Source organism: Pteropus vampyrus, unplaced genomic scaffold (genome assembly GCF_000151845.1).
Source record: "Pteropus vampyrus isolate Shadow unplaced genomic scaffold, Pvam_2.0 Scaffold42, whole genome shotgun sequence".
Taxonomy (NCBI): domain Eukaryota; kingdom Metazoa; phylum Chordata; class Mammalia; order Chiroptera; family Pteropodidae; genus Pteropus; species Pteropus vampyrus.
In genome coordinates this window covers 6,290,198-6,303,421 of record NW_011888823.1, presented here as the reverse complement: position 1 = coordinate 6,303,421, position 13,224 = coordinate 6,290,198, and positions in this window count along the sequence as shown.

Below are 13,224 nucleotides of genomic sequence, written 5' to 3'. Positions count from 1 at the left end.
ACTATCTGTCTCCAGCTAATTTTCTAATCTCATCTTCCAATAGTTTATTACAAATGCTTGACCACCTGCCAAACTGGTATATATTACAATATGCAAATATAACCTGTGCTTTCTTGTGTCTGACTTGTTCATGATACTCCCTCTACCTAAGATGCACTCCTCCCTCTCTAAAGCTCCTACCTCTCAAAATTATTCCCAAATTGGCATCTTCCATGAAGTCTTTTTAAATATACTAACTACATAAGATATCTCTTTATGAATCCAGCATAATTCTTTGTTTCTATCTCTCTCAAGGAACTTATATCTTTGCCTTATATTATTTTTTATGTCTTATTTTTCCCACTAGATTGCAAATTTTTTGAGAGCCTGGACTATTTTATATCACAGTACTTCATACATGATCAGTGCTCAAAAACTGCTGCTGAATTTAATTGAATAGACTATTTGAGCCAAAGCTGGTGAAGCTCCCTTTCGATCCTCATACTTTTCCAGTACTCTAATTATGAAATTAGTTAAAATAATATTTGAATTCTTTCTTCACACCTGGAGCCAGTGTGCCTCTTCCTGGTCCCCCATGTTCAGCTTCCTGGTCCTCATGCCAACTCTGCACTGTTGATGGCAGCCAGCCTGGGGCTGACTGGAGCCATGCTGACACATGCCCATTGCTTCAACTTTGGCTCCATCCCTACGATGATGAGTCCAGTCCTCATGAGACAGTCCTGAATATCTAGAATTTGACCTTTCAATTGTTCTCTGGATGATGTTAAAGATAAAGTGTTCTTCAAACAGCTGATGGCCTCAGAGATAACATCCTCTTTCCACTCCTGGATTGTAGTGTCAACACTCATCTGCCTTTGTCAAGCTTTGCCAAAGACTGGAACTCCTGCTGCCCTACCTTCTTTCACTGCCATCTGTCACAGTCTACAACTCGCTAGTGGTTTGGTTCACAAATGAACATGATTCCATTGTAAAGACAAGGTGGGATCTGAGATGTGACACTACATCTCTAGGGACATGACCAACAGAGTCACTTTATGCAGTCAGGTAACTTCAAGTTAAAATGTACTGATTCATCACATGACTGATGTAGGCGAGAGGTCAACTCAAAAAGTACCAAATGGTTTCTCCCAGTATCTGCTCATCATCTTTCCAGTGTAATCATGGAGTTGTTTTGCTCTTGTTTGTTTAATTCTAGTGAAAGATTCTATCTCAGGCTGTCTTCTTGCCTAGAAACCTTCCTCTATTACCTCTAATTTTCTGATGAGATAATGTATTTTATCACATCCCATGACTTCCCAGAAGATCTATTTCTTCAAAGCAATTTCAAAACTATACATTAGGTGTTTAATATATGTAAGATATTTCTTTACACTTGAAGGCACATAATGTTGTAGCATCAAATGTCAAACATCCTTCTTAAGGGACTGTGGTAATTAATTTTCTACAAAACGTAATTCAAAGTAGTTTAAGTTGGGATATGTAGACAATCAGACCTCTAAATTTTGCTCTATTCCAAGTAGCTATATCATTTTAATTAAATTTATTTGCGTAACATTGGTTAATAACAGTATATAATACTCTATAAGTTTAGGTGAACAGTTCTTTAATACGTCACCTGTATGCTGCATTATGTGCTTAGCACCCAAAGTCTTGTCTCCTTCACCATATATTTGACTTCATTTACTCTCTTTATCACCATCATGTTGTCGTTTGTTTTTACATTTATTTATTTTATTTGTTTGTTGCTTTTTGTTTTATATTCCACATTTGAGTGAAATCATATGATTCTTATACTTTTCTTTAACTTGGCATTGATATCAACCATATCTGCTTCTAGTATTTTCTTAAAGCTTTTCAAATTTCTTTAAAAATTTGATTTAAAAAAATATCTTTTGAGATTCTATTGTAGAAAAGGCCTTGACTAAAGACGATTTTGGAAGCTACAGCTTATATAAATTAGGAATTATAACCACTGATCAGAAGAGAATTTAAAGCCATTATTTGACCAACCAAAAAGAAATGAGAGAAAGAATGTGAAAAGAGATTAAAGATAGTGAATTCTTTTTTTTTTTTTTTTCACAGAGTAAGATGTAGCTTCGTGCCCCACTTCCAATTGTAAATCAGGATGTAATTGGCAGGTACCATAGGACTTCTCCTTGAGAGAAGAGAAAATAATTTGGTAAGCAGTAAAAAACTTGCACCCAGGACATACAGATGCTAAAAAGTGTTTTTTAAAAGGCAAAAAGCTAAACTGAGCAGCAAATAAACAGAGGCAATCTTAGAATAACATAATCCATGAAAGGATATGTTTACCAGCAAACTGTTTACAGATCTTATCCCTATAGTTGTGCTGAGAAGTTAAATTACTCTCCTTGGTAGGACTGTGGTGATCTACCCCACTGCCCAGTCATTCTAGTGCTTCTGCTGGTGGCCAGCAGACCCAGGCTGTCTTTAGGATGACTTCCAAGTCTCGATGCATAATACCTGCTTCCACTCCCTTTCTCTGCTGTTGGTGACTCTACTTCTTGGTAATCAACAGTTTCATCCCTTTATTAAGTAAGGAATCATCACATCTACCAGAACTTGGGCAGTGTTTGCTTTTGCGCACTCACTTGACCAGCATTAAAAACAGAAATACAGCTTTATCATGGAATAGCTTGCACAAAAATTAGCTAATCCCAGGATTCCAGTGTTCTGCATTCCTGAACTCTAGTAATTACGAATTTTGGAGAACAGTTCTACTAGCCCAAATTTGACTGAGCCATACCCAGAATTAGTTCTGAGCCTGCATGGTCATCCTTCTGAGATTGGTCTTATGTAGAGTCACCTCCAAGGTTACTGTACCTACCGAAACTAGTTAGAATGATGGCTCTGCCAAGGCTGCACAATCATATAACTGACAGGTTCCATAAGCATTGGATGTGGCAGCTTTTGTCAATCAATCATCATGTAGCATACTCCAGGATCATGGATAGGAGATTGATGTAGCTGAAACACATTAATTAGTTTTAATAGTATTTATTAAAAATCTATATTACTAGTAACAATAATAATAGTAATAATAAATACTGGACTACAAAACCCTTGTCCTGTTTAACTCTTCACTGTATAGTAAAAATCTTGCCCTATAGTAGGTGGTCAATTAATGCTTATTAAATAATTGAGTAGCAAATATTTGTTAAGCATTTATTGAATCATTACAGAAGGCCTATCATATAGAAATTGGTATTATCAAAGGAAAATGTGACATTTAGAGAGGTGATGTAACTTGCCTAAGTTTACCCAGTTAGAAGCAAAGGATTCAAACCCCTAAATTTGTACTTTTTATCTCTGTGCTGTGCTGACTTTAATCCTATGAACTGCACTGTGTGGGAAAAACTGAGAAGGAAAGTAAACAGCTTCTGGCATTTCTGGTTTTCTGGAAGCCTATCAGTCACTTGTAGATATTTATTAAAAATGAAAAATTAGCAAATTAACTTCACAAAGAATAGTTGCGCCAGGAATTCAAGAAAATGAAGGCTGCTCTTTTTCAGTTTCTTGATAGAGCATTAGAGAACTTCCCAGCCTGGCCCTTGCCAGCTTCATCAGGTGTGTCTATTCATTCTAAACCATCCCTCTAGCCATCTGCTGTAATGCCTTGGATGGGGATATTTACTTTCAGGCTTTTGGTCATGCTGCTCTCTCGGCCCCAAATGAAATCATTCTCATTCTCGAACAAATGACTCAAATGTTACTTCCTCTCCAAAGCCTTTCCCAGCCCTTCCACCCACCTACGCCTCCATCCCTGGCTGCAGTAACCACTTCTTCATCTGTTTTACATGGATCTCTGTTTATAAAGATGGTCAGCTCCTTATTAGCTTTTACTATAGCCAGCCTGTGCTCTTGTCTACACTCTGAGGCCCTTGAAGATAGGAATGCCTTATGGAACATTAAGAGCTGGAGATTAATTCTGTATTCCTGTAAAATGGTGAGAACTCTGGCCTCACTAGATCTAAGAACTGGTGTGAAGTAGAATAAGATAAAGGTTAAAGAGTTAGGGACCTTAACACTAAAGAACAGAGGATGACGTATAGAGAATTTAGAATGGGAAGTTGTGGCAACTCATCTAAAGAGATAGTGCATGATAAAATTGATGCTGTGGGAAGATGATAATATTAGTAGAATGAGAAACTTAGTTTTAGACCCAAAGCTTCTAATTTGAATAGGAAAAAAAATGGAATTGATTTGAAGGTGATATGAAATTGTTTAGAAATTTGAATGGTCACCAGCTCCATAATTCTACTCCTTCACCTGCAAAACTGGTTTTTGTCCATAGCATCAATGACAACTTAGTTTTTTTTTTCACCATTAATTGATTTTTACATTAAGGTCCTATGAGATGCTCATCACAGCTAGGATCTAATCTTTATGTTAAACCTGTGAGATCAAAATTATTATCACTGCTCAATAGATGAAGAAGCATAGGTCAAGTAGCTTCCCTAGGTCACAAAGCTAATGAGTGTCAGAACAATGATTTGAAGGCTGTTCTCCAATAGGACCTCATAAAGCAAGCATGGATAAGAAAACAAGGCAAGTGTATGCATTTAACCCAGGTGGAAATGTGCAATAAGTTGGGAAACTGAAGCTAACTCATGGCAAAAATAACAGCATCCTTCTTTTATGAAGAGGGTGGGGCTCCACCAGAGGCTTAACATAATGAGGCACTGATTGCTCATACCTTATTACCTAACAGCTACCTGTGATGTAAAGTGGTGATAGCCAATGCTATGAAACAGGTAGGTGTGAGGAAGGTATCAGATTCAGGATTTTCAGGTGCTTTATCAGCACTGAGATACTCCAGTGATGATAGGGATGGAAGAACTATGTCAAGAAACAACTGGTAAAGATCCACAAAACCAAGACATCTTTGAAGGGGCTTTAACAAGACTCACTCACTCCAAGCCAACTTATAAGGCAGTTTCTCTCTCCAAGATGATACAATGGTACAGAATATTCCATCGCAAATAACATGGTCTTGTCAAGAGAGCCAGTTTGCTAAACTGATTATTTTATCATTGAGCTGTGTAAGTCTGGGAATTTCAGGGTGATTTAGAATTTTGCAAAGAATTACTCACCCACTCACCTAGGATGAGTAATAATTTCCTTGGTTAAACTGGTAATGTATGTTGAATTAATTAATTTTATTACATGTATTGCTATAATCTTGTGGGAATTAAGAAATAAGAAATAATTGGAGGAGTTTTTTGGCCAATTTATTAAAACTGAAAAAAAATGAAGTAGAGTATTAAGAAAGATCAATTCCCTTCTTTTTTGCAGTGGAAGTTTTAATTTTCTACTTTAGAGGAAAAAATAAAAATGAAAACATTATTGTTTTCTTCTAAAGTTATATCTTTTCCTCCATAAAATCTAAATCAGCTTAAAAGACAAATCTATGTTTTTATATAGTATCACTTACTAGAAAAAAAAAATACAACAAACCAATTTCTGCATGTGTTTTAGCCTTTGGTGACCAACCTGTTTCCAGAGAAATGTTAAAAAGATCACGAATATTAAAAGTTTCTATATTTTATGTGACAGTATGCATTCTCTTCACTATAACAGAAATTATGTTTAAAAATAGATTTTTCTTGAATAAGCTAGAAAACAATCATTCCTAGCATTTTGAAATTACAAACCTTCAGAATAGGAAAAATAAGTCACCCAGTTATCTGTCCCCTCAATGTTGAGCAATGCAACAATTTTTCCTGTATGTTTTCTATGTGGATTACTAAGGACTGGTCAAAGATTTCAATTCAAGTAATAAAATATTTTAGGTGAAATTCTGATGACTAAAGCACTGACTGGTTAGTCTACAGGGAACTAAGATCTTTACTTTCTTGCCCTTTCATATGGCCTCCTTTAATGTACCTTCCTCTCATCAGACCCCTCCACAAGTGATATTTTGAAACAAAGGAGAAGGAGAGATATCAGGTAGAAATGGAAGGGAGTAACTAATTGTCATGTATATTGGTATTTGATAGTTTTGAACAAGAGAATATATTTTTTTTTTAAAAAGGGTGAAATAAATTCATAAGTCCATGCTCAAAAACATCTATTTTTGTATGGGTTTATAGACATAAATATATGCCCATATATGTTTCTTTACAAACATGTAACTAGAAACAAAACATATGCATAAATATGTAAAGAAACATTTACAAAACTTTAGCCATTATAATAGCATATTTGGATTATAAATGTGAAGAAAATGGTATGTAATAAAAATGAAACATCTGGCCCTCCGGATATGCATTTTAATGAGTGCTTTAATGATAGCATATGACAAATGGAGCATATGGGAGTGATAGTCAAGTCTTGCTTGAGAAAACTGGACAAATCTTTTGAACCAATTTTTTTTTGTAGCCTATAGATAACACCTGTATCATTTTTCTAAACATACAAATTCAAACCATTCTAAATTAAATAACTGCATATTCATTAATTTTTTGTTGTGTTTACATTAGCCTTCTTCTTAAGGGGAAGCACTCAGCATGTAAGACAAAATGAATGTATCTCAATCTAAAATAATTTGAATGATTGCAATAAAAATGATCTTGCCTATTCTGCTACTACTCTGTCTTTCTCTCTGGACCTGGAATTGTTTTGAAAACTGGTCGTAATCTATACATAGACTATAATAAAGAAGAAACTTGTTCAAAACTCTCCAAGAGGCTTGCACAGACTTTCCTACCACTAAGGCTCTTATGGGAAACATACTCCCATTCTCACCTACAGCTTGACCCTCAATCTTCAGCCTCCTTCAATAATGAAAGTTCATTGCTTAGAGCAAACAACAAGCATTTTGTGTAGCACAAGGAGCCCATGAAATGGAATTCCGTTGACGCTGTGGTTCTGTAGCCTCAGGAGGTCATTGGCAATATGCAATTTTGAGATAGCAACTTCATTCCTCCAACTAGGAGCCATGTGAGAAATGTCAAATCATGTTGAAAGAGAAGGCACTAACTTACTATAAGGAAAGAGAACACTATATTAGCTTATTTGAGGGAGACTTGACTAACAAGGAAGCATAGTGTTTTGAGGAAAAGAGCTAGTGAGGACATGGATATAGAGGCCACTGTGCTGCTTCCCAGCCAGGTTGATTTCTGAGGCTTAAATGCTCTACCTAGAAAGTGGTTATGCTTAGTGTATCTATTTAGTAAGAAATTAAATCAAAGAGTCAAATAAATGTAAACAATCTAGATGTTAGCTAAGGCCTCTCTATCTCCCAGTTCTTATATCTATGCATATGGCTTGAGTTAACACCCTACACAAGCCAGAAAGAAACTCAACTTATTGGTAGTGTGTACAGGAAAACAAAAGCAAAAGGGCACACAAAGTATATGGTGAGTGTACCACCCTTATTGGAGATCAGTGGGTCACAAATGGTAGTGTGTGACCTCTCAATCACACCTACTTGTCCTCTTCTCTATCCCCTTCCTGTCTCCTTCTCTTTATTTCATCCTCCCTCTTCCCATTCTGGGACAATTAAATTCCTCTCCTTTTCGCTTGCTGAGCAGTTTGCATCCTTCTCTAAAGCTTCTGTGCCTCCTGACATGAAGACTACAGAGAGATTCCTTTATCCCCAAGCTTATCCATCACTAGAATAAGGGCCCTTCTCTTTCCATAAGAAGCTCTGGTAGCAGCTCCTGAAGAAGTTAAAATTTCACCAACTCCCTACAGTGAATTATTATGATTACTGGCTAAAATAATGCTTGATCACTTGGAACCTCCAGAACAATGACAATAAAGGAAGATAATGAGATTAATTCCACAGCAATTATTTCAAGCTCAAAGCAATATTCAATTACATATCAAGACATATGAAATATTGTCACCTTCTCATTTTTTTCTACCCAAGGCAATTTGAATAGAAGTGTAGATTCCTCTGGGGTCTCTGACATATTTTCAGGGGCCTGTGAATTCTTTTTGAAAATTTCACATTCGGGGGCTTTCACATTTATAATATTCTTTGAAAAATTAAAGCAAGTCTATTCTGTTTCATCTGGATCACTGCCCTGTGAACAAGTAAGTATCAAGTGAACATCTGTGGTAGAAATGTTCAATCTTTCAGGGAATTGATGAACTTATCTAGGTCTCTTGTTCTTACACAAAAATGACAACAATTGTTGCATATCTGCTATGGAAACTCAAATTCAAAAGAATTGTTAAATTCCTCTACAAGTTATAAAAGTAATGCTTCTCTGTAACAATGATATCTCATAATTGAAATTTTTCTTATTTTTTAAAATATATTAAGGCTTTGATTTGACATCATTAACACAATATAGACAAGTAAAGAAAATACTGCTTTAATTGCAGTGGATCCGTGAGAAAAGAAGAAGATGAACTTAATACAGAAATTATACATTCACAGTAGTAGGGAACAAATGCATACCGATGTATAAAAATGTATAGGTTCATCACATAGAAAGAAAATTGGCAGTAAATGACTTGTTTATAGCAGTCTAAAAATGATTTACGTTTAAATCAAGGTTTCTTGGTTATACTTTAAATCCAGAGAAATTGCTTTTTGGAAGGTTCTGGTTAAATATAAAGTCTGAACTAGCAAACAAAGGTTTAAAGTAATTAATATCATTATGTGTGATGTGTATGAACATGCATTTTCTACATTTAGAATATACTGACTCTGCTTTGTAGGTTAGAATCAATCCATTCAAAAATCAAAAAAACATCAGGTAAGCATGCACACAAATCCCTATGGTTAAAAGTATGGAGGACAGAAAATTAGATTGTGAGCAACATTGAGAAACTCTAGGGAAAAACACTTAGGGACCTGTGATGGTCTTTCCATGTGTCATTTGGCTAGGCTAAACCCCTAGTTATTCATTTAAATGCTAATCTAGGTGTAAAGATATTTTGTAGCTGTGATTAAAGTTCATAATCAGTTAACTTTAAGTAAGAGGTTATCCTGGATAGTCTGGGTGGGCCTGATTCAATGGTTAAAAGGCTTTAACAGTAGAACTGAGGATTTCCTGATGAAAGAGCATCAGCCTGTGGATAGCAGCTTTAGCCACAGACTTCCAACCTGCCCTTCTTATGTCCTGGGCTACAGATTTCAGATTTGTCTGGCCAGCCTCCACAATCACATAAGCCAATTTTTTGCAATAAATGTCTCAATACATATATATATCCTACTGGTTTCATTTCCCAGTTGGACCCTGACTATTTTGAGTCCCAATAACCTGATGATATGCAAATGTTCAACAATCATAAGAAACTGATATCAAGTAAAAATTTAAATTCTGCAGAACTTTATAGGTATTTGAAAACTTCAAATTTTTTAAAACTCTTAATTTTAAAAAAGTTTCTGAAATAGTTACACCTATAAAGAAATACTTGAAGGGAAAAAAAGTATTTGTTTTCAAAAATTTTTGAAAATGGTATCTACTTGTGAAATAACATTATTGATTACAAAACTAGGAAAGTTTTAAATAATTGCTGTAAACTTCACTGGATGAACAACAAAGAGACTGCAGTGGAGGGAAACTTTAATATTAGACAAATAGCCTTGGCAAATGGCCATTAGTGGTGGGTACCAGCATGATGTCCCAAATCATTAGACAGAACTGCCTCAGAGGTTACATGGCCAGAGAACAGACAAGATCTGTCCCTTTAGTAGAGACCAGTGAAGATCCAAAATGAATGTTGATCTGTGGGCCTCCCATTTCCCAAACCTCACAGTTACCATTAACCCAACACTTCAGGATCATAAAAACAACCCTCAATAAAACCCCATCATCATCTTAAATAGGATCACATGGAGGATAAACAGAAAAGTCTGAGGATTTACCCTAAACACACTGAGCCATCATGAAGAGATTATGTAAACCAGAAAAGACTGTTAAACTGTATATGACCAAGTTTGTAGAATTGTTTTTTTCTTCCATGTTATCCAGGGAACTAAAATATCATAAGAAAGATCTGATCTAGTAAAGAAAATAAAGAAGCTGCATTTTATTTGCACATTTTATGGCAGGATGGTAAATTTTCAAATTCTTCCTAAGTGTTCTGGGTCCTTTTACTGAAAAAACTGGAATTGAAATATTAATGATGTTAAGTGATTTTTTCCAAAATGTGCTCTCCAACTATAGTCTCTAAATCTGTCCTACAGCCTCTGCCACTGTCCAGGAATATCCCTAAAGGTTTTGTTTATTTGTGGGGGGAATTTTATTTGAGGATGAGTTAGAATAGAAAGATAAAGGAAAGGAATGCATGGCATCTGTTCTTTTTCAGATAATCTGGACTAAATTCGAATCTGTGAGGTCACAGGGTTGAAAGTCAAAACCCGATGAAAATATTCACAAAGATTTCAAAAATTCTGAGTACAAGCAGAATTTCCTTGTTGTCCAGGTGATAAAATGTGGCATGAAATTCAAAAGAAGAAGACTGGTCTTCCTGCCAAACAAAGGTTAAGAGCCATTTACCATCAGGAATTATGTGCCTGCTTCTTCTTCAGACATCAGACCTTCTGGCATAGAGTAAATGTAGGGGAAGGAGAAGACAAAGGGGATCCCAACCAATCTAGGTTGACCTCCTAAGACAGCTGTAGCCCCATAAGGGTTAGCACTAGTTCTTTGGTGAGAAGGAAATGGGACTTCATATCAGAATTCACCAAGGTCTTTTACAATAGAACTGTCCCAAAGTTTGGCTTTGGCCTCATTATTTAAACAAAATCCGCCCTATAACCTCAGCCACTGGAAGATAGTGAGTCAAATACTTAAGCAAATGTGTGATTGATTGTTATATTATCATATATGTTTCACTGTATCTAACCAGAACTTCATAGTAATATGAAGAAGCCATGTCATTTGGATTTATTATTATTTTAACTGTTCCTTTCAAAATTGGTAAAAATTATAGATATGATTCGTAATGAAAATTTGTTTATGTGCTTGTCATATTGAAGTTCTATGCCAATCATAACATAAATGTATATTCATTATAGCAAGAGAAAAACGTTGTTACAATGATGTGTTTTGAAAGCTGTTATTTTGATGTACAAAAACAATTTTTAAGAACCTGAAATCATTAAGTAAATAGGAAAATAGATTGATAGGTAATATGATTGTTAGGAGAGAATATACAAGCTTGCCACTTTTACAAAGACTGTTGTGGTAACAAATCTCCAAAACAGTGACCCTCACCTCCTAGTGCTCTTGCCCCCGGTACATACCTTCCCATATTGAATAAAACTGACCTCTGTAAACAATAATCACATAGTATGATTTCTAGGACTATGACAAAATAGACATCGAGGCTTCTACCTTGCTCTCTCTTGAATCGCCTGTTCTGGGGGAAGCCAGCTGCCATGTAGCAAGGACACTCCAGCAACCTGTGAAGCACACGTAGGGAGAAGATGAGGCCTCTGGCCAGCAACCACTGCCAGCTTGCTAGTCCTTTGTGTGAGCCAACCTGGAAGCAGATCATTCAGCCCCAGTCAAGGTTTAAGATGACTACAGCCCAGACCTACATCTTGACTGCAATCTCAAGAGAGACCCTGAGATATCCCAAAGTAAGACACTTTAAGTTTCTAACTCACATAAACTGAGGATAATACATGTTTATTGTCATTTTAAACCACTAAGTTTGGGGTGACTTCTAATGCAGCAATACACAACTGTTACAAATATAATACTTCTTGACCCAACCGATTTTTTTTAAGGTAAGAAATTATATAAAATAAGTCATGGGGATATAATGTACAGTATGACAATTAAAGTTAATAATATTGTATTGCACATCTGAAAGTTGCTAAAAAAGTAAATCTTAAAAGTTCTCATCACAAGGGAAAAAATTCTTTAACTGTACATGGTGACAGATGTTAACTAGATTTATTGGTGGTGATCATTTCACAATATATACAATTATTGAATCATTATGCTGTACACATGAAACTAACATCATGTTGTATGTCAATTATACTTCGATTTGTAAAAAAATAATATAAAACAATAATAGAGATTAGATTATACCGTAATTCTAAGCTTTGTAGAATTGCTTAATGTACCAGTATTTAGAGCACTAAATAAAATAACTTTTAAGAATGATACTTAACTATTTGTTATTTAATTACATATAGGCCTTGAGTATTTAAAAAAAAAAAGACTTAGTTTGGAATTTCCATATACTGAGAGGAAGAATTACAAACAAAATATCAACTTTGCTTCTCAAAATTTTAGCAATAGAAAAACCTCCAAAATTCTATTAGAAAAAATCCATGATAAATTATCATTGATTCAGTCATAATAAAAACTATGACTAAAGGAAAATATTAAAGAAAAATGAGATACCCTAAACACATTTTGTTCTCATTAATCACACTGCAAAACAGCAGGCTTTGTTAATATTTAAAAAATTGTCTTATGGTTCAGAGTCTAAAAAGGTTAAAAATACAAACAAAAAACTATAGACATTTTCCATGGTTGAAGATAAAGAATTTTTGAGATTTAAAAGGATATGAATCCTAGGTACAAAATTTTTTTTAGAAAATATATTGCTGAACATCTTTTTCCTGAACTACATCATATCATATCAGTTATATTATATTATGATATAATTATCTTAATTTTGTGAATAGTATATGAATTAAACTGTTAGCAGTATTATTGAATATGCTATATATATTTATATGTTCAGAAACATACACAGAACAGATATGTAATCCTGGAACAGGATAATATAGCAAAATTACTAGCCGTAAAGAGAAAGATAACAGCTTCTGATTATTCTTTTACAACAAATAATCCATGTGACATAAAAGATTTTTTATAATAATAGCTTTATTAAAATATAATTTATATACCATAGAATTCACTCTTTAAAGTAGGGGTCTCCAGCCCCTGGGCCATAGACCGGTACCTGTCCCTGGCCTGTTAGAACTGGGCCGCGCAGCAGGAGGTGAGCAGCGATTGAAGCTTCATCTGTATTCGCAGCCACTCCCCGGGGCTAGCATCACCACCTCAACCCCACCTCAGATCATTAGGCATCAAGTTTTTATAGGAGCACCGGTCCCTGGTGCCAAAAAGGTAAGGAGACCTCTGCTTTAAAGTATACAACTGGGTCATTTTTAATATAGTCGCAAAGTTGATCGACCATCATCACTAATTTTAGAACATTTCATTATCCCCAAAAGAAACTGTTCTCATTCGCAATTATTCTTCATTC